Here is a 26,362-nt window from a genome sequence, read left to right on the forward strand (position 1 = left end):
TTCCTTCTTTTCAAGCCAGGGACGCTTGAAACCACATAACTTTCACTATACGCTAGCTAGGTCCTAAAGCTTTCTGTACACAATCCCTTAGACAGAAGCACCGATGATCGCTGACATCGGCCCTGGATACACACTGATTGGCCAACGTCAGACGAGCCCCCTGACAGCATCCCGCTACTGCACGCACGCCACGTCAGCATGACTCCTTAAGCGTGCATCTTGACAGCCGCTACCTGCTCAGAATCTACCGACCGCTGAGGAGGTAAGCGCCACATGAAGCCTTGTCCATGAAATTGATCTTTGTGCTCTTTAGACTGTGACAATATGGTTTATGCGATACCAGCTGATCGTGCCACACTGTAGGTTCACATGCTAAATGTTAGAGGGTGTTTGCGGCCTGGTCGCGTCCATTTTATATGTATATTTATTCTCCGAGTTTGAACCCGCACAAAATTTTACAGCGGTTCGGCGGACACTCCGCCTGCACTTGATTAATATCCTACCTTTGCCCGTTAACATTGCGTTGCGGCCTGGTCGCGTCCATTTTATATGTATATTTATTCTCCGAGTTTGAACCCGCACAATATTTGCAAATGGTTCGGCGGACAGTACATACTGTACAAACACTCCGTCTGCACTTGATTAATATCCTACCTTTGCCCGTTAACATAGCATTGCTTTTTAATTTTAACGTGTCTCCCATTATGCACCAAAGGATGAAACACCCCTGAGACTTGTATAATTACTGGGTCACACGTATTATCCAGGAGCGACCATGACGTGCCATTGTTGGATCCATCTCGCCTAGCTGACCTAGAGTTATTTTATCACGCGTAACAGCCTCAGTAAATATTGACGCTTTCCCCTCCACCATCCTTTGCATGATATAGCCTAGGCGTGGGGCTCCCTAACAACAGTTACTTTCTATACATCAGTAGATTCATGCATTTTAGCTACCTGGCCCACACCGGCTTTGACGTCAGCATATTTTATCTTCCTCCGTGTTTTAGATTCTTCATGGATTAAATCCTGTGCTGGATGAGACTCAATCCCAACATGCTGTCTTCCTAAGTAAGTGCGTGATTACACGCCCCCTCCTTGGTTCCACGGAATACAACGCTCTGGGAACATTGACCACACTGTCCTTTGTCTTTTTCCCTCTGACTCCAGCTAAATCCCTGCATATGAGCGACTCGCCTCTCATACAGCAAAGTCATATTGCTGTCTTTCCAAAGTAGGTATTAGGTACCCCTTCATTTCTAGCGCTAATCCTGCCCCTAGCTGCCTCTCTCTCAAATCCACATTCTCGATTATTCACAGCTGCTCGCTATGATCTTGTCCTGATGAAGACCCCACCGTGAGGACTAACTCACCCTCTGTGACAGGGGTCGAAACGTAGACTGCTCTACTTCCACACAGACTCTAGAGACAAAATTGTGAAATACGCATGTACATTAGAGCTATGTGTTTATCCAGGAACTATTGACCTTCGTTAGGCCGGAAAGGTCGTACACCATGTATAAATGATGTATATATGTCACAACACCCTTTCCTTGTCCTCCTCTCACTCATCCACCACTCCCTACCCATTCTCCCTCTTTCCCAAACACTAAGAGCACTGTATTTTTATATCATAACATACTGGAGCAACTGTGTTGCCAGAATATATAATGCTTTGAATTTGAATCGCATTCTAAGTACATGGTGGAAGATAGTATTAAACTTGACTAAGGTAGCCGAAAATCACACAATGTGGATTGCGCTTTTTGTAAACTATTCTTGTTCTTGTTTTTGCTAAACAGGCGCCTTGACAGGGTCACGGTCGTCTATTAGATTGTTGCGATTTACCTCTCGCAGATGACCTCCCTATGGACTGTTGCTGGTATGTGTTTGAGGTACGAAATTGTTGATTATTGGAAGATTGGCGATACCCCTGCTGATTGTACAGCTGATATCTATTGGATTGGAAATAAGATCTTTGCATATATTGTCCTCTAGAACCTCTCCTCCGAAAGGACTGGAACCTGCCCTGCTGAAGAGACCCCAACGCACGCGCTGTATCCGTGTCAGTTTTGATACTTTGGAGGGCATCATCCACATGTTTTCCAAAGAGGTTCTCTCCGTCAAACGGCATGTCCACTATTTTCGCTTGCACTTCTGGTCTAAAAGAAGTGGCTTTAAGCCATCCTTGCCTTCGTAGGGCCACTGGACCTGCCATTTGCCTGAAAGCCACTGAAGTGGAGTGAGGTACAGCGGCATAGAGTAGCATGGAGCAGAGCGGCGCAGAGTAGAGTGACTGGGTTTCCAGCGATAATCTCACGTTAGGCAGTTAGCGTGAGGATATTTATCGCTTGAGATAAGCGTTGCTGATAGCACGCTATCTCAGCAATAAAAATCCACGTTAGCCAGCGATAATTATCCTAGCGCTTAGCGATAATTATCGCCGGTTGTTGCTGATATGCCTCTAAGTTGGTTCAATGGGGGTAAGGGTTTTTCTGCAGCCACATCTGTAAGGTGGATAAACATTCTCAGTGGCATGTCGCTCTGTTTGGATGAGGGCTGAAGGCTGGACCGCCAGCCTGCTTACTGCTTTGTAAGGGGGTTCCACTTCCCTCATCTTCTTCTGTGTGTTGGATACTACTCATGGTAGCTGGCCGGAGATGAAAGTGAATTTTCAGGAGAACTGTCAGCTAGAATTGGGGATAGTTTGAGTAGCATCGCTGTGTCTGTGCTGATCTCGGTCGGGAGTGTCTCAGTGGTTGATGCAGTTTGGTGTGTCTGTGTGGTGTACTGCTCTCTAGGGATCACACGTGCTGTCAACACACTTCGGAGAGTAATTCAGCCACTCCTGTGTTTGCCTTACTCCCCTTAGGCTTGCGGTTCTTTTTCCCTGCAGCTGATGGTGATTGCCATAGAGTGCAGTGGTGCAGAGTGCAGTGGCGCAAAGTAGAGTAGAGAGGCGTAGAGTGCTGTGGTCTACAGTACAATAGTTTCAAGTAGAGTGGCATACATCGAAGTTGGGTAGAGTGAAGTGGTGTAGAGTGAAATGGGGTATAGTACAGTGGTCTAGAGTGGGGTAGAATAGAGTGACATTGTGTAAAGTGGAGTGAGGTACAGCGGCATAGAGTAGCATGGAGCAGAGCGGCGCAGAGTAGAGTGCAGTGGCAAAGATTTAAGTAGTGTACAGTGCAGTGGCCTAGAGTAGAGTGGTACAGAGAACATAGGAGTGGCTAACAGTGCAATGGCATGCAGTGATGTAGAGTAGAGTGGCATAGAGTGTAAGGATGTAGAGTGCAGTGGTGTAGAGTGGCGTGGTATATAGCGGAGTGGCAGAGTATAGTGGTGAACAGTGCAGTGGAATAGAGTGTAGTGACAGAGTAAAGTGGTGCAAAGTAAAACAGAGTTACGTAGAGTGCAGTGGCGTAGAGTAGAGCGGTGCAGAGTACAGTAGAGTGACGCAGACTGCAGTGGCATAGAGTGCAGTGGTAAAGAGTATAGGAAAGTAGTTTAAAGTGTAGTGGTCTACAGTAGAGTGCTGCTAAGAAGTGCAGAGTGGCTTAGAGCACAGTGGCAAAGAGTGCAGTGGCATAGAATGAAGTGGGGTAGAGTAGAGATTCCCCTGCAAAGCCATGGTTTACGCAGGAGCTTAAGACGCAGAAACAACTCTGCAAAAAACTGAAACGCCAGTGGCAGCGGGATTACTGCCCCCTGGCTAAGAGGAACCATAGGATAGGTCAAAAGTTGTACTACTCTTCTATATCTCAGGCCAAGAGCCTTTACTTTGCAGATCGGATTGATCTAGCTAGAAACAATGCCAACAAAATCTTCTTGATCGTCAGGAGTTCTTTGGCTCCTCGTGCAGAATCCATTCCAATTCCCCCTTCCAATGCTTGATGTGAGGAATTGTTGAATTTTTTTGTTGATAAGATTTGGACCATCCAGGCGTCCTTTACACTAGGAAATCATGCCCTGACCAGGCCTCTATCTCACGAGGAGTTACCTAGTGCATCTTCCGCCCTGGTGGCTTTCTCTCCCATTGATCTTCCGGAGTCGCTGAGAGTTCTTAAAGCTTTAAAATCAGGCTCGCCGACTGATCCTTCTGCTGTCAGACGTTTGGCCGCAGTCGCTGAGACTATCAATACTGAAGCCAACAGATTAATTAATCTCTCTCTTCAAGAGGCCTATGTTCCTATGGCCTGGAAAGAGGCAAAATCTTTGTCACTTCTAAAAAAAACATTGTTGGATCCTCTGATCCCTGCAAATTATCGCCCTATTTCGCTTCTTCTGGCCATGGCAAAAGCCTGTGAAAATATGGTCAATAAGCAGCTCACAGTTTATATCAAAGGTGCCGGTATTCTCCACCCAGCTCAATCTGGTTTCAGAGCCACCTACAGTAGCAAGTCAGCTTTGGTGGAGGTTGCAGAGGCGATCCAGGAGTGCCTGGATTTGGGGGGTAGGGCTGCTCTCAATTTGCTTGACCTCTTGGCAGCATTTGATACGTTCCCCCACTCTTTGCTGCTTACCTGCCTGGCGGATGTGGGGATTGCTGGTGAGTCCTTGAGGTGGCTTAAATCCTTCTCAACCTGCATGGCTTCCCGCTTTTTTCTCGGCCCCCCGGAAGGTGTCCACAGGGGTACCTCAGGGGTCCTCCCTGAGTCCCCTTCTTTTCAATCTTTATGACACCCCCTGATTTATTTGGCGGGAGATTTAGGAGCCAAAATTATAGCATATGCTGACAATACCCAGCTCCTTTTTACCTGGGGCAAAGGAGAGGGCACTTCTTCTCAAGCCAAAAAATGTCTATCAGCTGTTTTTCAATGGCTGTCCTCATCCTAACTCAAGTCCAATGAGCACAAGTAAGAAATCCTTCTCTATGGGGCTTTCTCCCCCCCCCCCCCCCCCCCCAGTTTAGGGAATCTTTATGGCCTTCTGACTTTCCCTCCCGAGCATCAACTGGGCTTCCTGCCAGAAATCTGGGAGTCTGGTTTGAGGAGAATCTTTCTTTCTCCACCCAGATAAAGAAGTTAGTGGGGAACTGTTTTGGCATACTGAAAATTCTGCGGAAATGTTTTCCTTTTGTTCCCTGAACTGGCAAGTAAACGGTGAGCCGGGCCTTGATTCTTTCTTGGATTGATTATGCCAACACCTTGTATATTGGTTTTCCTAAATACCTTCTCAACAAATTACAGGTTGTTCAGAATGCTGCCTCACAGCTTGTTTTTAATATTCCAATGAGATCCAGCGTTAAACAGCATTTTCGCTCACTCTACTGGCTCCCGGTAGCCCAACGAGTGAAGTTTAAAGCTCTGACTTTGGCCCACCGGGCTCTCCATGCCGGCGGTCATCCTAATTTATGGAAGTGCTTTATGTCGGGTCGGGTCTTCTTCCCAGCCCTTGGCCCATATTCTTCGATTTCGGCTCTCAAGAGTGGGGGGTTGTTCCCTTACTGTTGGAGCATCATCTGCCTGGAACTCACTTCATTTCGCTCTCCGCATCACTCAAGACCTCAGCCTTTTCAAAAAAAATCTGAAAACTCATCTGTTTGTGTAATCTCCCCTTGTTCTCCTCTCTGGTTAGCACCGGGACACTCGGAGTAGCTGAGCACGTTATAGGTTTATATAACATAACATATAGTGGCATACAGTAGAGTTGCGTAGAGTAGAGTGGTGTAGAGAAGAATGGCACCCTGTGGAGTGGATTGGAATAGAGAGATGTACCATAAAGTGGTTTGGATTGGCATACAGTAAAATGGAGTTGCTTACAGTAGAGTAGAGAGGAATGGCGTAGAGTGCAGTGGCATAGAGTGAGGTGGCAAAGAATGGTGCAGAAAAGTGTGCAGTGCCATAGTGCAGAGGGTGAAGAGCACAGTAGAGTAGCTTAGAGTGTAGTGGCATAGAGTGCTGCTGAATACAGTTGAGTTGAGCGCAGTGGCATAGAGTGCAGTGGTGCAGAGTAGAGTGGCTTATAGTACAATGGTATAGAGTAGATTGGTGTAGACTGGGGTACAGTGGCACAAAGTGCAGTAGAGTAGAGTGCAGTGGTGCAGAGTAGAGTGGTATATACTGCAGTGCCATTAAAACAGTGGTGCAGGGGAGAGTGATGTGGTGTAGAGTAGAGTGGTAAGGAGAAGAGGAAAGTGATGTAGAGTGCAGTGGCATAGAGTAGAGTAATGTACAGTGAGGTCATAAGCAGTGCATTGTGGGGGTGCTAGTTATAGCTAGCTCAGCTAACTATAACTGCTGAATGTCTCTGGTTTTGAACGGTTGAAATGTCAGCCTAACTTTAACGCCCCTATAACCTTTGTTTTTTTCACTGAATTTATAAGATTTGTTTAATTCTATTTCCTAACTATAGCACCCCATGTAACCTTTGGTTTATTTCAGATAATACCTATATGGAGAGAGACAGCAGAGATAGATAGATAGATAGATAGATAGATAGATAGATAGATAATGATAAACAAAAAAGAAAATCACAAATGCATAACTATTGGTCTTTAGAAGAGTAAGATGTCACAGATTTATGGGCAAAAGAGAGCATATCTACTTCATCATTGTGGTTGTGAAATTCTGGAAAAAATATACAAATAGATCAAACAACCTATTGTGCAAAACATTACAGTGCAACTCATTCAAACACTACATAGTAAGTCATGCTCCTAGGGATATTTTCTATAGCATGTTCTTTGCAGCATGTTAAGGAGTTACTAGTTCTCTACAAATGATACTAATTGAAAAGCCTGCCGCAAAGTAGTCCAACTACTCTCCTATATTCTTAATGCTAGAACATTATTCCTGATGATTTGGCTGGCCGTCATGTAGACTAATCAGAAAATCTGGCAAAGAATAATTGAAACTCAAAACACATCACAATCTGTTATTTTAAGCACAAACCTTTAGGTTTTTGTTGGCAGATACATCCTGAGAACGATCCACCTTCGCTTTGTCAGGCTGGGTCTCCTCTTCTGATTCAGTGTTTCCTTCTATGGATTTACTTTTTGTATCTGCCCAATGTACCGAAGATTTAGCGGAATGGTCAGGCTCATGATAACTGACTGTTTCAGCAGCATCTCTTTGAAAATTAAGTGGCACGTTTTCTTTATCAATATTTTTAGGTTGAATCTGTGAAAACAATATTTACAATCAGTTATTATATCCTTACAACCAACTGTGATCAATACATTGCATTAGATATTGCCCCATTCCATTATCAGCATTAAACATTTAACTAATGAAACTGAAGTTATGCAGTAAACTGCACATTGTGACATTTTTTATATATATATTTTATATAGGTGTTTTAATATTATCGTATACACAGGGCAGAAACTAAATGACATGAGTTGCATTAAATCTGGTACACGTTTAAACAATAAAAACAAAATGTCTGAAAGGCTTTCTAATATAAAACAAGATGATACTCAAGACACAGAGGTAGAAAAAGATATTAAAAGCAGCAGCCACATAAAGGGGAAAAGGAATATAAGTGTCTGTGCTTTATGACAAAAAACAACCAAAATGATTAATTGAAACATAAATATTCAAAGAGTTGTCACAGAATGTGTGGAAAAGTGTTTTGATTTACCATGGTTTAACTTGTTTTTTATTACTTTTTAATAGTCGTACAAGGTTCACAGTAAAGCATGACATAGCCACCTATGGTCGTCAACATTTCCATTCCTCATTATCACCATCCACTTGTATCTGTCACCACAAATTTGGAAGCACCGTCAACAGTACCCTAGAGAGCTACCCAACTGCAGTCAAACTGTACCTGGTTATGGAAACCGCGTGTCAGGGATGTCAGACAGCGGCTGGATCACTACAGTCCAATCATTTACATCTTTTGTTCCCATGCTTTGTACATGTCATCTGACTCTACTAAGCTACAGCCCATTCAATCACATCTTTCCCCTATCTGTGGGGTATTGGCTCAGCCAGTGGATTGTGATCTGTCTTTTAGCTAGGACTGTCCCTAAGTACACAGATGTATGTTCCATGTTATGTTTTTTGGGGATTATTCCTAGCAAGCACTGTTTACGCGTGTGTTCCTGCAGTCTCCTGGTAATTTGCCACTGTCTGGCTCCTACCTCTGACCAGAGCACATGAATTGTAGGACAACTTAGTGTCTTCTGCAGAAAATTAGTACCAGTCATGCTGCACGCAATAGACCTGTGAACTACCTTGAACGTGTCATAGCTTGATATTCTCTTCACCTACACACATGCTATTTTCCACTCTTTTTCTTTTATTGACTTTACTAATAGCAGTCCATTTTTATAACTGCTGTTATAGCCCTGCCTTCCTTACATAGTCTCAGAGTGAGGTATATGTTGGCCACAAACACCCCCCTCAAATTTTATCAAGCCAAGCCTTATTTCAATTGCGTGGTTGGTCTCTGGATATGTTTTAAGTAGCTCTGTAGCCATTTGGACTATCCACGCATGTTGAAAAGATTGTCCGGGCCTATCTTAAAGTACTCATGTCCCTCTGCAAAGATCATTGTTGAGATAGAGATGTCCCACTTGTTGCATCCACCATATGAACATCTTATCGCCATATCGTGTGCAATTTATTTAAAGGTCTCCACAGCAGTATGCCACCTTAGCAGACTGTTTGTTTCAAACAGGGACCTTTTCAGTATAGCTTCGGCCACAGTGCCTCATACATTCCCAGCCTGTCTTATGACATACGGGTAATCCTCTAGTCTGGTATTGGCCATCATAATTATGTTTTTTGCAGTTCTTGAGGAAACATGCCCTGCAGTTGTCCCTTTTTACCAGTTATGTTAATCAGGTAGCCCCGCATGATGATGCTGGGATGCCATATTATTGAAGTAAAGGGTATAGCGCCTACAACGAGAGATTAAATGCCCTTTATGATTACTCACAAAACTAAACAGAAGCGTGTATCCTCAGACATCTCAAGAAAAGCATAGATTGCTGGCTATGTCTCTCCCCAGGGGAATGATACCACCTACTGAGGAATGTACTTGATGAGGAAGTATATTCTCTAGTGTATATACAGGTATAAAGGGTAAAGGGTAAACGTGTGTGTGAAGGAAGAGAAGTCTCAGTCCCCAAAAAATGTGGCATCATGCTTCAAAGCGCTGATCAGCCTTCTGCAGAACTGGAAATGGACAATATCATTTCTATACAGCCTAATAGCAATAGCTCACCAGACTCACCAGGAGCATCTGGTTTAGACACAGACGGACAAAGACACTCAAATGGAAAACAATAGAAGTTTCTTTTTGTCTAATTTATTAAAACCTCTGATATCATTCAAGCTGAGATGATTAAACATCACCCTGTCAGGACTGCAACTCAGGGAGAGGCGCTTTACTACTAGTAGTGTTGTGTAGTTCCTAAAAGTACATAGGATCTGTGTGTTTAGACAACATAAACTAAGGGATTGGGGTCTAGACTGATTCCAGACAACCCCAAAGGATATGTTAACCTTTAGACCAGCTAGCTCACAGTGCCAGCATAAGCCCCCTAACCTCACCAAGGAGTGAATAGTTTCTAGCAACAATCGAACATGACAACCCTTGATCCTTCAGGGATCGTGGAAACAGTGCAGTACTTTTCGCTCAGTCAAACGTACTCACTTAGTCTCAGAGAGATACACAGAATGAACAATGGGGATGTTTTCAATAAGCATTTATTGAACCAGTGTCATCGTAGTATAAAACATGTGTGCTGCATAAATCATTAGACAGAAACAAATGTGTAAGATTTCAAGCACCAAGAGAATTCTACCATGGTGCTAAAAACAGTGACTATATGTAGCCAAATATATACATAATAGTAATCAAGCATACTCTTACGATGCAAACCCTATGTAAGTGTACCTAAGTGTACCTTGCATTCTTGTAGGTATAAAGTCAAGAATCGCTTAGAAAACAGCCAACCCCATTACCTGATGGGAGAGAACTAAGGACCCCCTCTTGGTCTAGAGTTGGACAACCCACAAGGGATATCAGACCACTGCTTGCTGGAGCTTCTGAAGGCACGGACCTCAGCATCTTGTGTCAGCGTGGAAGCTTCTCCTTTGTCTATCTAGTGTTGGTATGGTTCTTTTATACCATAAAGATAGCCTCTGGGTTCCTTACAGAATCGGTATGTTGTGAGTACGATTATGTAAATGAGCCTAAATCAACACCTGCAAAGTAATTATTTTGCCTTAGGATGAAGATGACCATAACTTTTATACAGAGTATGTTAATCCTGTTATGTACATCATGTGCAGGGGCTTTTCCCAGAATCCTCATGCATAATAAATAAGGCTACTTTCATGGAAACCGATCAACATTTATTCAGCACATAACTACCCAGTTATGTGCTGAATAAAGGTCAGCGCTAGAACCGTTATGCAGAGCAAGGTAGGACAAATGTAGATCAAAGGTATTGTAGCTACTCAGGCCTAGATTGGGGAACATTCGGGTACATAACACTCAATCCTCATCCGAAGGTTGATAAGGTCAACTAATGCTAAAATATGCCTGTTTTTAAAAAAGCATAAAAACATTGTCATAAAAACCAGTATCTAAAAACATCTAAAAACACAGTAAATGGAAAAAATTATGCTGATAAAATTAAAAAAGCTCTAAGTCCGCTAAATAGTCATTATACTGTTAGACCAACTGAGTACATCGAAAGCCATGGTGCTCAGTGAGAGCAAAAAAAAAGATAAAACAAAGCGATGTTTCGCATTCCAATTTGGCTTGTTTCAGAAAAAGGGCTGAATTGTTCCCATTACAAGGACAGCCAAATCTTTATTTGTCCTGTGTGGGAGACGGAACATTACTGTCGCTCTCATTCACAGACAACACCTCTTGTATCAGGTCAATGGTGCAAAGGAGATCATCTTCAGTTCTAACTGTGGCCGCCGAGGGAACACTTGATACCTGTCAATCTGTTGTAGAACCGTTGTCCGTTCCAACAGGAACTGAAGCATCTCGTGGAAGCTCTAGGAATGCCGTCATCAACATGGGAATACGCTGAGTACACTGTAACACATGGGCCTTTAAGGGGTCAAGTAGTACCTTTATGTCCGGTGGCAAAACCAAGGGAAGAGTCAGACATATGTCCAACATGCATTTGTATCCACAGAATAGGCAGCGGAGAACAGGCAAGATGCAATCAACCCAGATTGGTCTGAACGATACGAACCAATGCTCGCTTAGCTCCCGAAGTCGAGATATGCCCAGATGCAGTAACATCCGTTCACGGCAACGTCGCACCAGGAGTGCTTTTTTCAATATCTGCAGGACCTGGGCCATCCATTGCGGAGTAGTAAAATTAAAATGAGGACACCCACTACAAGTAGTAGGATCAGCGGAAGCCCTCAGAAAATGCTGCCCATTACGTAGTGTATAAATGCTGGAATAACTCCGAAGATTGTCTGAAAGGTGCTTAATAGTCCAGAACCTTTGCTTTTAAATAGGGGCACAACCCCCCTCATATCAGACATTTTAAAGATAGAGTGAACCCTTTCCCCAAAATAGAGCGGGAAGTTCGTATGGACTAGTGCCTGTAGCTTAAATGAAGACCATGCAACCTGGAGATCAAATGTCTTTCAGGCTAAGGTCAAGGTCACATCCTTCTGCAAAAGCATGGCTTTCAGTCTGCTCAGAGAATCAACCCGTATAAAGGAAACATTCAATGAAGGCCATAGCGCTGCCTCTCAAACTGTGTGGGTCGGTGTGGAAACAATACTTGCATACAAGTAACCCTGGAACTTACTGTAACTAGATATGAGATGCCTGGTACCACCCCACGACAGCCTCGATCATTTAGCTCCCACTTGAAAGCAACTCGAACACTGGATGAATCACAGCAGCTGGGTAAACCTTCAAGTGACGTGACAAGTTAGCAACCAAAGCATTACATGCTTTGTGAAGTGAAATGTCTATGCAAAATAAGGAACCACTTAAGACACTTTCACAGTTTGAACCGCTGAGAAAAACTTCAGTGTCCCCAGTCCTGCATCTAAATCTCTACAGTAATTCCCAGTACTCATGTATGTATCCGTCTCCCAGTGCTTAATACCTGCCTACCTGATGATACTGTTGCCAGTATTGAAATTGGAATGTCGTGACTGGCAGTGTAATATGTGGAAGGTGACTCAGCAATGTTGAAAGGTAATTGGTCAAATGTTTCAATGTGCAACATTGTATATTTTGCATCCCTTTGTGCCATTACCATCTGTCTTTTTGTTATATTGATTGCAAAGAACAGAGTTGTGCTATTGATATAAAGGCAGGGCACGTGGCCAGAACGCAATGATTATGGCTCCAGCACATAATAGAATGGACCGCAATTGCGAATGTCCAATTTGTTGAATGGACAAATCCTATTCCATTATATGTATAGCAGAAGACACAATGTTGCCCAGTGAATAATCCTGGACGATAGTGTGGTCATACCATTGTCAACCAAAGGTTGACAATGGTATGACCTTTGCCATAGGTTAACCCTATCAATCTCACGTAGTCTCTCAGTAGCCTCCTGTTCAGAGATTTTCCATAGCTCGTTGTAAATAGCATACAAAAAGTGCTTCCAATGTGGATTCTTGTGACCTAACCAAAAATACTTAGGATCTATGTCATATGAGAGAAGAGATAAGTGTTGTTTCACCAAGGACAGTGTTGAGGTCTTTTGCCACTCTAGGTATCCCTTCCCAACACTGTAAGATGTCACTACCCCATGTGTTTTGAGTGTACATAGCGCTGGTCAGCCGTATTGATAATAAACCCTTCGGGGGTACCCCTGAATCATGACTGACACCTATTTGTGTTGATAAGCCAAACCAACCATCCCTTCCAATTGGGGTCAGATGAATTGTACAATTCATTCTGTAGAATGACATCTAATGCATCTTCACTTTGTTCTCATCCAAAAAAATGGTGACCATAGTGTTGGTAACAAAACATGCTGTAAAATGTTGATGTACCATCATACAATTCATCAGTTGAAAATGCTGCAGATAATTCTAAATCAGATTGTATCGTATGCACAGTTTCAATGTCCTAACCATCAGAGAGAGTACTAGAGGTGATGATATCACTAAGTGAAATTTTAAACAAGTGTGGTATTCTTAATAATTCAGTAGGACCATATATATCATAGTAAACTCTGTCTCAAACTATTCCTTCAGTAACTTGAACTGCTGTAATGTTCACTAAGATCAGGTCTCTCTGTTCACAGTGTGATGATGCATGCAGTTTCAGAACCAAGTTCACATGTTGTCCTGCAGAGCGTTCTCGGAGGTAACGTCCATTCAGAGGCAAAAAAAAGACAGTCACTATTCCAATCCAAGGGACTAGGGACAGTAGACCAATTGCAATCCACAGCTGTAGCCAGGGAAAAACAAAGTAAGTTTTTTTCAGCCAAAAGGAGGAATCACAAATTCGTTGTGTTCGGTAAACAGGCAGTAGAAGTAACTCGGGTTCACTTGGATCAGAAAGTATTGATGAAGTATCCAGACTCAGTTCGATCTATCTTTGGTAGCTCAGCAGGTTTCGTGGAACTGGCAGATGCCTCTGTTTGAGACATATTAAACTAGATGTTGGTGTTAGGCCGAATTGAGATCTATGTTTCATTTGTAGATTGAAGTTGTTCAATTTCAACAGGTACAAGTTGCATTCTGTTGTTGGTAACTCCTTCACTTCGTGGAGTAGAATCTTCAAACATAATTATTCTTTCTATCTGAACTTCCTGTATGGTAGCAAGAGGAGATCTGAAGCTACCCAGGAGCCCACGCAGCCTACTATTGAGTATCGGTCACATAGTGTCTTTTGATCAGATCAATTGAGATGAATCTCTTTTCTTTCTTGCCGGCGGGGGGGAGAAGTACTGTTCTTGTTCCTTCGACAGCCAGGACAGGTACAGGCGCTCTGTAAGATGGCCCAAATTCTTTTTTGTCTACCATCTTTTCTCTGACTAGTTTTCCAATCTTAGGGACCCAGGAAGGTCTTGCTGGTACAGCTTTCACTTCTCCAGTGGTGGTGCGTTTTACTTGGACGTTGCTCTGTCTGTCCGGAATTCATTGAGTTCCTGTAATAATAATAATAAAGTAATTCATAAAGTGCCTGGCTACACCAACTGGTGTGTCCCCGTGCTATAGAAGCAGTTACATATGAAAGTCAGACAGGGAGACAAGGTTTATGACTAGTAAAGACAGGTTTTTAGGCCTCTACGAAAGACGTTCTCAGATTTTTCTGTATGCAGCAAAGGTGGAAGAGTGTTCCAATTTTTGGCTGGCAGATAGCCAAATGAGCATGCACCCATCCTCGCCCTTCTGATTTTCAATACTTTGAGCAGATGGGCTCCTGTCGAGTGGCGTTGTAGGGGGTCAGGAGATCATACAGGTAGCTGGGACTTTCCCCCTGTAGACTCTGGTGACACAAACATAAGGCTTTAAAGAGAATTCTTTTACTAACTGACAGCCAGCAAAGGGAGTCAAGGGCTTTCGTTGCTGAAGCCCACCTAGGTAGATTGAGAACTAGGCTTGCCGCCGCATTGTGAATGTGTTGCAGCTGTTGTAGGCTTCCTTTTGATGCTCCCAAATATGACATTCTCATAGTCCAGCTGCCAGGTGACCAGAGTGTGGACTAGAGTTGTAAAACAGCCAAACGATCATTGATGTCAAATGGTTTTTCATCCGCCACTGTGCTGCCACAGTCAAAGTCAGGTACCCACATTCTAAACCCGAAGAGGACTTTGTATGGAGTACGGCCCCCCCCAGGAAATTTTGTGGCATGTTGTTTAGTGCCCTCTGGACCCCATATAAGTGATTGACCCAACTGCCCCCCAAGCCTAATACCCTTGCTGTTAAGGAATTCATTAAGTCCTGGTTCTTCCGTTCCACAATCGAATTTTCCTCATCATGATATGAAGAGTTCCCCAATGCTACACCCAAACTTCCCAAGGCTTCTTTGTAGGCATGTGAGCTAAACACAGGGCCGCAGTAGACATGTAATGTGCCAATTGCGTATGTACCTATGAAGTTTCACAAATACTTTATTATAATTTGGGTGTCAGCCGAGCGCTGAGGCCAAACCCACAGGAATCTAAAGCATGAATCCACTGCCACCAGGATGTACCTGTAAGCCCTGTCAGAATGTAAGGGGCAGCAGAGGTCCCAAAAGAAGTATGCGAGAGATCTATCTGATATCAGTAATGGTGTTTGTGGTGGATGTGCTACGGTGGAACCTTTCATCTGCTGACAGACATTGCACTTAAGGACATAGCCCGTGGTCTGTTTAGTAAGACCTGGCCACCAATAACGCTGCTTCAAGCAGTTGCAGCGATACCTGTGTGTGCTGAAACCAGACCTGTGTGGGTAGCTAGAATTAATCGTAATCTTTGATCCATGTTTGGTATTACTCTATCCCCCATTCCTGGAATTTGAGCATACGGAATGTTTTGCGCAACTAACTTGTGGGAGTACTTGAGTGGGAAACCTTTCAGCAAGGCTGAGCTGTTGTTGCATGTAGCGTTCACAGCTATCATTATCTGTCCGTCTATCCACGTGCTAGAACAAGGGATTTCAGCAACGGCAGCAGTTCGCACTGTTGCCTTGGCACCTTTATCAGCCAGTGAATACCCTTCAACGTGCACACCAACACGCCAATGACTCAATGTGTGAATTACATGAACCTGTGGCAAGTATTTTTTCAGCTCTGCCTCTTGTTCCCAAAGCAATTTGTGCTTTATTGTGAAACCGTTTGAATCACGAAACCCATTTTGTTCCCAATAGTGAAGATATTCATTGTATGACTGGACACAATAAAATGAATCGCACACAATGAGTGTGGGGAATTCCTGATCAGTGTTTTTTAGTGCTAGTATCAATGCTTTTAGTTCTGCCAGCTGTGCCATGCAATCTCCTAGAGACTGCATCTGTGTATTGCTAGGACTGAACCTGCAGTCCCGCATACGTCCGTTCACAATCGCACATGCTGCGCTGTACTGCTGTTTACTTACTAAGGCAGGCTGAGCAGATCCATATTCATACTGATCTAGAGGCATTATTTATTTATTAGGAAGAGGATATTCTTGTTCGCTTTGCAGGAATGCTTGTATTTTCAATGTAGAATCAAATTTGTAGTCTACATCTGTTGCAGTGAGAGAATTAGCCCATTGTATACATCGCGGATGCAGTGCTTTTGCATTTGGAATGCTTGCTTTGGTAACAGCCTCTGAGTTTGGTACCGGAGTCACAACAATTATGCATTTCCCCTGTGCTAGTGTTCCCTCTTCACTACAGCAGTTTGTACTGCTGTCAGTATTTTTTCTATGGATGCAAAACGCATCTCAGCATTAGTGTACATATCTGATTTGTATGCTATTGGTACATTTTCGACTTCATTGAAGGTGATTTAAGTGCACCCTGATTGACCTGCGACTACACAGCTCACCAAATTAGTAGTATTTACATGTGTGTAAGTGTTTTGAAGCTATCATGTCAGCTTGTACGGAACAGAGAGTTTCCGTGTGTTCCTGTGTCCAATGTTGGACGGAAAAATGAGGTCTGATTAGGTCATAGAAAGGTTTTACCTTTTTTGCGTAATCCAAAATGTATGTTCGGCCAAAATTAAGGAATCCTAAAAGAATCCTAAAATGGATTGTAAGCCTTTCAGAATCTTTGAAAGTTGGAGCAGTGCACATTTCTCTAACAAATTAGCTGCCAGGCTCTTTCCTTCACTTCATAACTCAGATGCCAAAAATAAGACATTGAGGTGGGCATTTTTTTATTTTTTTAAGTTACATTTGTAGCCCACAGTGGAGAACCCCAGAATGAGGTTGTTCTCCCAGTTCAAGTGTTCCAATAACGTATCATCCGTCAGATACATGTTATCTACATAGGACAATGCCTCCTCATCACAATTTTGAAGTAACTCTGTTACTCTTGCTGAGAACAACCCGGGGCTATTCTTATACCGTGGGGCAGTCTACAGAATTGGCGTTGAGAGCCTAGGGCCAAGAATGCTGTCAAATATCTGCTTCCAGGCGCTATATTTTGGCAGAAGAAGCAATTTGAGATATCTAGTGGTGTTTTGTATTTGTTGCGCACAATGTTATTCATTAATGTGGCACTGTGTGCATTTTATACTGCAAATGTTCGTGTGCATGTGTTCAAATGCCTGTAGTTTATAACTGGAAGGTATGATTTGTCGGGAAAAATAGTATTATTCATGGAGAAGGTGCAATTTTCAATCACACCTTGGTATTCAAGTTGATCTAAGATCTTCCTTCCCTCTTTGGGCACTCTATAACAAACTCGAATGGCCAATCTTTTTCAGCCAAAAGGATATCGTATCCATATGTCAGGTTCTCCCCCAAAAAACATTCACTTTCCTGGGTATGTCCCCCTCCATTTAGAGCGTAATTTCATGTAAACGATGTGGGACACTTACCCAAGGATCCGGCATTTTCACCTTGATATGTTCATTCAACGCCGCTGTCACCAGAAATTCCATCAGGTTCGGGCGAGCTATTGTTACTTCGGCTGTGCTGTCTAGCATCGCTAGATTCCATTCCCCATTCAGTAGTAGAGGCCTCAGTAGCCTGGGCATTTCTTATTTCAAGGCCAGTTACCTTCTTCTTTTTAAATTAAGGTTTACTTTTGGGTTTATCTTCTTGTTTGATAATGTAGTTTGAAGTGCGATGTATGTCTCTTTGCTTGGCTTGCTCTTCTGATCTGTATTCTGACCGTCCTTTCCTCTCTGAGTTTTTTGATGAACCCTGACAGGAACAAGAGGAACGCATATCAGTATCCTAATACCTGTCAGAGTTTTTAATATTATCACGGTTTCTAAATTTGTATTTTCTATCAGAGGGCTCCTGTTAAGGAAACCCACACTTTGATTATGATGCATTCTGCTTATTATTTTTTGATTGGTTGTTATCCCATTTCTTTTTAGAAGAAACGGGTTCTTGCTTTGAGTTATCCTTATCCGGATTGCTTATGATTTGGGGTTTTCCAGGTCTAGCTCCTAAGTTATCTCTAGCTAGCGAAGCATAGGTTTCTTCGATAATCTTAGGTAATTCTTGCTCCTGTTGTGCAGGAGTGACTTTCCTTAGGCGTTGGCATATAACCACCGCTGCTGCCTCTCATTTTATGTTACCTAACATCATTGTTGATACCTGGGCAAAATTGCCTATCCGTTTCATCCCTAAGTCCAGGGCAGGTTCTGCCCCGTACCCATTCTGTATTTGTTTCAATACTTCTGGTATGACTGCTATTGAGGGGGTACCATAAGTTCTGGTATAAACGGTAGCGAAAACTGTACCCCAAGTGGTACAATCCTCTATCGGGGAGCTATCCCATTGACAAACACATTTTTTGCATTTTATACTTTTCCTGAGGGCATGTGTGGGGAAATATAGCTTCAAGCTGTGCTGTTTTCTGTGCTATCCAGAACGGCATATGCTCACGTTTAGTGGGCATTCGTCCCATAACCGCACTCAGCGTATGTAGGGTTATTTTTGTCGAAGTCCCTTGTGGTTGACGAGCTTGAGTGACCTCTGTAGGTTGAATTGTAAGTGTTCGCATTACGAATTGTGTAAGGTTTCTGTGCAGTTTTACTATCTCTTTGTAAAGTGTACATAATTCTGCTGCTTGCAATGTATCAATCTCTCAATGTGGTGTGTAAGCAGCTAGGACTGGCCAGGTTGCTCCTTTTCTGCTGAGTGGACCGAGTCTCACATTTTCTGTGGTGTGGGGGAGGGAGCCTTTAAACCAATTAATAGGTTCTTGGTAAGTTAACAGAACTTCTATGTCCTCGTATGGAGAGTATTCTTCAGGAGTCTCATCTGGACTATAAGTATGAAACAAATGTGTTTGTGTATTTGCAGGTGGGAATTTGACCTGAGATTAGAATACCTCTGTCCTGAATGTCTTGTGTGCCTCAATCAAAAAGGTAACATTTTCATCCATTAATGGGAGGCCGTAATCTACTTATTTCATAGTTATTGCATGTCTGCAATTTTCCGTAATATTAAGAGCTCCTTCAAACTCTTCATCTGTATTTGCAGTGCAGTCTCGGATGGACATTGTGAAAGGAAGTTGTAATGAAAAGAGATAAGCTTTTGCACAATGTGGGGAACTATATATAAACCCAATACATAGGATATACCTACTCAGCGGTGGCAGATTTTCCCTTCCCATTCCAGACGATTCTGGTTAAATGTGAGTAGGGGTCTTTGAAAAGTAAGACTGAACTACTCCGATTTGACCTTTAAATAATGAACCAAACCAACGTTGGCGGCGCCATGTCATGTAGTTCCTAAAAGTACATAGGATTTGCGTGTTTAGACAACATAAACTAAGGGGTAGGGGTCCAGATGGATTCCAGACACCCCAAATAAATATGTTATCCTTTAGACAAGCTTGCTCACAATGCCACCATGAGCGGCCTAACCTTACCAATGAGCAAATAGTTTCTGGCAACTATCGAACATGACAACCCTTGATCCTTCAGGGAGGGTGGAAACAGTGCAGTACTTTTCACTCAGTCAATCGTACTCACTTAGTCTCAGTGAGATACACAGAATGAATGAAGGGGGCGTTTTCAATGAGCATTTATTGAACCAGCGTTATTCTAGAATTAAACATGTTTGCTGCACCAACAGAGTAAATAAAAGGTAGAATTCTACCATGGTGCTAAAAATAGTGAATATATGCAGGCATATACATACATGGCGGTAATCAATTGTACTCCTATGATGCAAACCCTACCTAAGTGTACCTAAGTGTACCTAGCATGTATGTGGGTGTAAAGCCAAGAATCCCCTAGGAAAGATCCACCCCCATTACCTGATGGGAAAGAACGAAGGACCCCATCTTGGTCTCGAGTTGGAGACCCCCCAAGGGATGTCAGACCACTGCATGCTGGAGCTTCTGCGTGCAGGGAACTCAGCATCTTGTGTCAGCGTGGAAGCTTCTCCTCTGTCTATCTAGTGTTGGCATGGTTCTTTTATACCATAAAGATAACCTCAGGGTTCCTTACACAATTGATTTGTTGTGAGTAAAATTATGTAAAGGAGCCTAAATCAATACCAGCAACTATGCAAAGTAGTTATTTAGCCCTAGCATGAAGATGACCATGACTTTTATAAAGACTATGTTAATCCTGTTATGTACATCATCTGCAGGTACTTTTCTAAGAATCCTCGTGCATAATAAATTAGGCATGTTTCAAGGAAACCGATTGACATTGTTCAGCACATAACTGGGTAAAAAGTCAGTACTAGAACCATGAGACAGAGAAAGATAGGACAAATGTAGGTAAAAGGTTGTGTAGCTACTTAGAACTAGATTGGGGTACATTGGGGTACATAACAGTAGGCTCACTAATAGTAAACTTACTACTAGTAAGTTTACTAGGAGAAACTTACCTTTGTGAATACCAAAAAGAAGTAAAGTTAGACACTTTTGGTCTAACTTTACCTATGTGTATCGGGCATACAGTATCTTCGATCCAGAGATAATAACTGAAACCTAGTCATTCACTTTAGGCTTGACAGATAAGCTATAAATGTGAGACAAACCACCCCAATAGCATGTAAACCAAATTTATATTCGAATGCCAAGGAGATTCGCTCCAAAAATAAAAAGTGTCATGGCAGGGCAGACTGTCATCTTGAAGGAGAGATTAGATACCTTGCGCAGGGTTAACAGATTATATCAGTGCCTCCCATACGTACATTGGAGGGAGCTACTAAGGCAAGCATTCCCAAAGCACATGCAATACACCTTCATTGGGTGCAATGAGTCTCAAAGCAGACATCAAAAGAAGCACAATTTAAATTTAAAAAAGCCTCTAAAAATATGTATGACAATGCACCAAGCTAAACCCTCTACTGTTGTGAACCCACTTCCTATGCCTTTTAGGGCTGCCTTTCCTCGAGCAGTTATAAAAAACTTATAGTGCCTAGTATCGATCAGAACAGTGTAAAACTTTAATTCAGACTATGACCTGGCATTCATTGCAAAACAATTTACTGATACTCTGTCTGCAATGGGAGTTAACTTGCTATTATCAAATCCCGTTGATATGCAATTTCAAAGAATCATTGAATTGGCTAGTGGTACATTTAAACAAGCCTTGGCTGCAGAGCTACTGGATACAGGATTATCATCGTACCATAACCTCTATCCGACTCGGGCTGCTCTCTGTAATTTACCGAAGCAGGTTGCATACCGTATGAAATGCTATTTGCAGTACAAATGCTTCTGCCTAATTTACTGTTCCCTGGAAAGAAGGAGTTAGAGCCTGAAACACATGATGATTTAAGACAGACCATTCAGGAAAGATGAGTAAAATACTCTACTACGAAAGGCTCTGCAGATTCTAATATGGAAACTGAAGCTGCTGAATGGTGGCTCCTAAAAAAGGGAAGATTAGTTTAGAAGATTCTTGAGAAAACATAATTTGGACCATCCTACAGGCACCTGCTCTGGTTCTCTAGATAGAAGGCGTGGCACAGTTATCCTACCACCACGGTCTGGTTCTAAGAAATCACCCAAAAGTGTTGATTAAGCACAACATGAAAAACCATGTGGCAATCTGATTCAGTGTTTTCCTACTGCTGCCAAAGTGCCTCCAGATTAGACATCTATATAGCGCTCTCTCTATTCTGGGATTACCCCGGGAAGAAATCCCCCGAGTTGAAATGGTTTCTTCTATTGAAGGAACTGCTATGTTTCCAGCTTTACCCCTATCAAATTCTGATTAAGCGCCAGAGACTACTGAGCTAGCATCCAAGTCATCTGCGCCAAGGGAGGAGGTTGCACTGCTGCAGACACTGCACTCTTACAGGAACCTGAAATGTCATAAGAAAAATCTAATCTCAAGGAAACACGTGTTCTTCTTACATCTCTTCCTGAAATTCTAAAGTCTTAACAGGATATGCAGTATGGCTGGATGATTATTTGTTGCTGGGAAATCAATAAGTATAATCATCCACCTTAGTCCTTCACTTGAGATTTTTGCAGCTTGTTCACCATTTGTCCTGCGGATTACAATGCTGATCATCATTTTGAAGATGGCGCATGCCCACTTATTTCCTGAATAACCTCCACCATCTCCTGTGGTACAAGAGGTGCAGTCACTGCAGTCACATGCATGATCTGATTTAGTGACTATGAGATTTTATGCTGTCAATGTCACTGCTTATCCATTACCTAGTGCCATATTTTGGGTCATAGGGCCAGATGTTAAAAAAACTGGCCACAATGTGCAAGCAGTATATTATCAAACAGTAAGGAATTTTAGAAACTGACTGACGTATATGCTAACAATTCCAATTTGAAGTGGGTCGCAATTCGACCTAATTAAAGAATATTAATTAGGTAGGTTGGAAATTGCGAATCACTCTGAATTGTGGTCATCACTGGGATGGTGACCTGCTAGGGTCATCAGATCACTATGTCTGTGAATGTTTCAATAAAGTCCACATTTTTTAAATGCAGCCCCATCCCTGTGCTGTGTTTAAAAATAAAAGAAACGTATTAAAAGTTTGACAGTTGTCAGTGAGCCACTGCCAAGCACCTTCCCCAACAAACCTCCTTCTTTTTTAGACATTCACATAGGAAAATGGGCCTCAAGGAACCTCTTCCCTTTTGTGAATGACTTGCCATCACAACTCAGCAGTCAGTCAGTTTTCAAGGTTTTACAACTGGATTTCGGTCGCAAATCATTGATATATCTCATACCAAATTGCTATTTGGAATGGGTGCCGCCAACATGCCCCTTCGAAATAATGATTCGGTTTGAAGTCTCCAAGCCATTTTAGGAGATGGAAAAATTTACCAAATCCTAAAATGGCTTTTGTACAATATATCAGACCATTTACAACCATAAACTTTGTGATTTGGTGTATTAATAGGAAACAAGGGGGCATATGTATAAAGCTATTTGGAGGTCGCAAACACTGTGAATCGCTAAAAAACAGTGTTTGCGATCGCCAAATAGCTCTCCCCTATGTATGACAGCTTTTCGCAGTGTAAAATAGGAATTCGCAAAAATTGCGAATACCTATTTTGCGAGTCAGACATTCTGCGAATTTCATCTGCGACTTCGCTAATTCCGACACGTTATTTGCGATAATCGCATAAAGTGAATCTATGTATGTAAAATTCGGAAAATTGCAAATCCATGACATTCGCAACTTTAAACATGATTATAACCACCAACTCGGAGCAGGTGGTAACCAGGTGCAACCTATTTAAACAGGCCCACAATGCTACAGGGCTTTCCACAATGGCAGCGCTGTACGTGATAGTTAGGAGGATGCGGATTCAAGCAGCAGCACAGAGAAGGAGGCGACAGGAACGGGTCTTCAGAGTGCGCATCACTCTGTTCCAGGAGACAGAGGAAGAGATACATGGGATGTATGGGCTGGACTCAGCTACCATACTGCACTTGATTGCAGAGCTAAAACCTATGCTTGAACACCCCACCCGCAGGATTCAAACCATACCACCACATGTGCAGGTCCTCTGTTCACTACACTTACTGGCATCAGGGAGCTTCCAGTGGGTGATAGCGACAGCAGGAGGGGTCTCCCAGAGTTGCCTGTTGCGCTTCTTCCATGCATTCCTGGATGCAATGGTACAGAGGCTACATCATCACATCACATTCCCCTCCACACAACCGGCATTGCAGCAAAACAAACTAGACTTTTACCAAATTGCCCAATTTCCCGATGTCATTGGTTCCACAGATGGTACACATGTAGCCCTCTCACTCCCTCCAACAATGAGTATGTATTCAGAGACCACAAATCGTACCATTCCCTTAACATACAGGTCATCTGCAATGCCAAATATATCATAACTGATATAGTGACATAATACCCAGGCAGTACACACGATTCCTTAATTTTCAGACACAGTGGGATATACAGACGTCTCACTGGGGGCGAATTTGGCGAGGGCTACCTGCTAGGTAAATGCATGTCAAACACTCTTACATACAGTTCAGGGCTAAAGTGAGAGTACAGTCAATAACCATATGTCTTTCATCCTGCAGGCGACACTGCATATGCAGTCCGTGACTTCAACCTTACACCATACCTCAATCTGGCTAATCCGAGAGAGCGAAGATACAATTGCGCACACAAGTCAACGCGCTGCGTAATTAAGCGCACATTTGGTATTCTGAAGAGCAGGTTCCGCTGCCTGCATAAAAGTGGAGGAGCACAACAATACAGCCCTGAGACCTGCTGCAAGATTGTAGCTACTTGTGCCATGCTGCACAACATTGCAACTAGAAAAGGCATACCAGTGGAACTGACAGATGAGGATGAGGTACCAGGCCCACGTTGCAGACCAGCAGGTGGTGTAGGGGCAGCTGCAGGATGACAGAGACATGATGAGATAACACAACTATTTCTAGGTGAGTAATGATGACACAATGCAAATAATGATTTGACAATGACTGTGTTTTATTTTTCCTTAAGCTTCAGGTAAATATCAGTCACACAGCCTACATACACACTTTATGTGTGGCACAATCTGTTGCACATGTCATGTCCACAGTGCATGGATGAAGGGTAAACAAAAGTCCATATGCCATGAGTTACTTCACCCATTGCCATTCTGCTGTGGTGACAGTTTATTTTTTGGGTGCACGTCCTGCTGTTGCACACTCAGGGTGCTGACTGCTCTCCCTTGAGGCATCAGATGGTGTTCCCTGCCTCACACTACACCGTCTGGGTTTGGCAATTGGTGGGGTGATGCTGCTTCGGCTTGAGCTCCTCACTGTCCCCTGAGCCCAGGAGACCCTTGCCACCTATGGTAGCTGTCTGCAGCTGGTCTACTGCTTTCGTCACCTGCACCAACCCTTTGGCCACATCCTGGCTTCAGTGTGCCATTTTGACCTGGATGGTCACTGTGCAGCGTGATAGCACGGAAGTGGCATTGGACAAGCGGTTGACCGCCTTGCTATAAGTGTCCAGACGGGTGAAGAGACTTTGTTTCCCCCTGCGTCTGGATTCCTGGTCTCTTTTCATGGTGGCACAGAGTGCTTTTATTGCTCCTGTCATTTCCCTGATGCTATCCGCACAGGCCTTATGTCCCTCATCTATTTTAACATTCAGCTCTCTGATGCCCTCCTTCACGTCAGTTAGGTAATGGTTCACAGACACCAGCTGCCTGCGTATTGACTTCATGCTTCTTGTTTGCAGGCGATGCACCTTCCCCATGGTGCCTTCCAGGCCGGAAAACACCGTAGGATCCTCTACAGCATCTGCGCTGGTGTGTGCCCTTGGCCTGCGTCTCCTGCAAGTTTCTTCTGTACAGTGCACAGGGGGCTGATTGTGGACCTGTTGTGCACGCTGTTCCTGCTCTGGCTGGGCCTCATTCCCTATGGACTCTGGTTCACCCTCCAACAGTGGGAATGGAGGCACAATCTGACGGTGTCTCTGTGGGACAAGTGTTGGCAGTGTCGTCTGCTCTGTGTCCTCTTGCCCTGACTGGTCCTCTGTGTGTGCTGCCTCTTTGGCTTCAGTATTGTCAGCCTGTGTTTCAGGTTCAACTGTAAATGAAAAAGGCACTTTCTATTTTGTGTTCAGCTTCACATTGTTCACTGAATAAAGTTTTCTGAATTTAGGTTAGCTAAGTACTGTCTAGCATTTTGTTCTATACTAATTTGCTTCAACTGCTTATATATTGCTGTGTCTCATTGCTCTACTGTATTATGTGTGTGACTACATCTCCCATGATGCATTGCTGGGTCTGCTGGAAAATGTGGAATGGAGTTGCATTGTTACTTTGTAGTTAGGGCATTCCTGAGTGTGTGATTAAGTTGGTAAAGTGTCAGGGTTGATTTAGCATGCATCTTACCTTGTCTGGTGTTGGGAGTGTCGGAGCTGTCGATGTCAGCCACACCACTGATACTTTCAGGCTATAGGGTGGACTCCACCAACTCCTCAAGGGGCGTGGATTTTGTGTCAGTGGATGTACTCCCACCAGTCTTCTTTGCCTCCACAAGCCTTATTGCCACCTTGTCCTTGGACCTGGAGTGCATGTCATACCAGCATGAGCAGTCACAGTTCCCGGGTGTGATGTCATCAAGCTGCACCTGAATTGCAGATTCGCTAAAATTGCGATTTCTTATTTGCAAATTCGCAAATAAGGAATCGCTTATATGGAGTTCGCAAAAGTATTCTGCGATTTTTAAGGAATCGCTAAATTATTGTGAATATTTATTTACATCGCTGTTTGCGATTCTCAAATTGCGATTCGCTAAAAATCTCAATTTCTGAATCGCAAATAGCTTTTTTGATACATATGCCCCAAAGAGCATGCAATCGTAGACTATAGTCTGTTTAATAGATGAAAATACT

General features: G+C 43.1%; 1 long non-coding RNA gene across 3 annotated transcripts; it reads left to right on the plus strand.

Annotated features, from left to right (window-relative positions):
- Positions 1-203: 203 nt before the first annotated feature.
- LOC146817181 (uncharacterized) lies at positions 204-25,630 on the plus strand. Of its 3 annotated transcripts, none has more exons than XR_014962502.1 (6): positions 242-262; positions 1,011-1,071; positions 1,803-1,895; positions 18,866-18,930; positions 24,046-24,411; positions 25,202-25,630. It is a non-coding gene; the product is annotated as an uncharacterized LOC146817181 (long non-coding RNA). The 3 variants fall into 3 exon arrangements; XR_014962503.1 differs by having other exon boundaries at positions 1,803-1,882; XR_014962501.1 differs by lacking the exon at positions 1,803-1,895 and having other exon boundaries at positions 204-262.
- The last annotated feature ends 732 nt before the right edge of the window (positions 25,631-26,362 follow it).

The sequence above is a fragment of the Triturus cristatus genome, chromosome 6, assembly GCF_964204655.1.
Source record: "Triturus cristatus chromosome 6, aTriCri1.1, whole genome shotgun sequence".
NCBI lineage: Eukaryota > Metazoa > Chordata > Amphibia > Caudata > Salamandridae > Triturus > Triturus cristatus.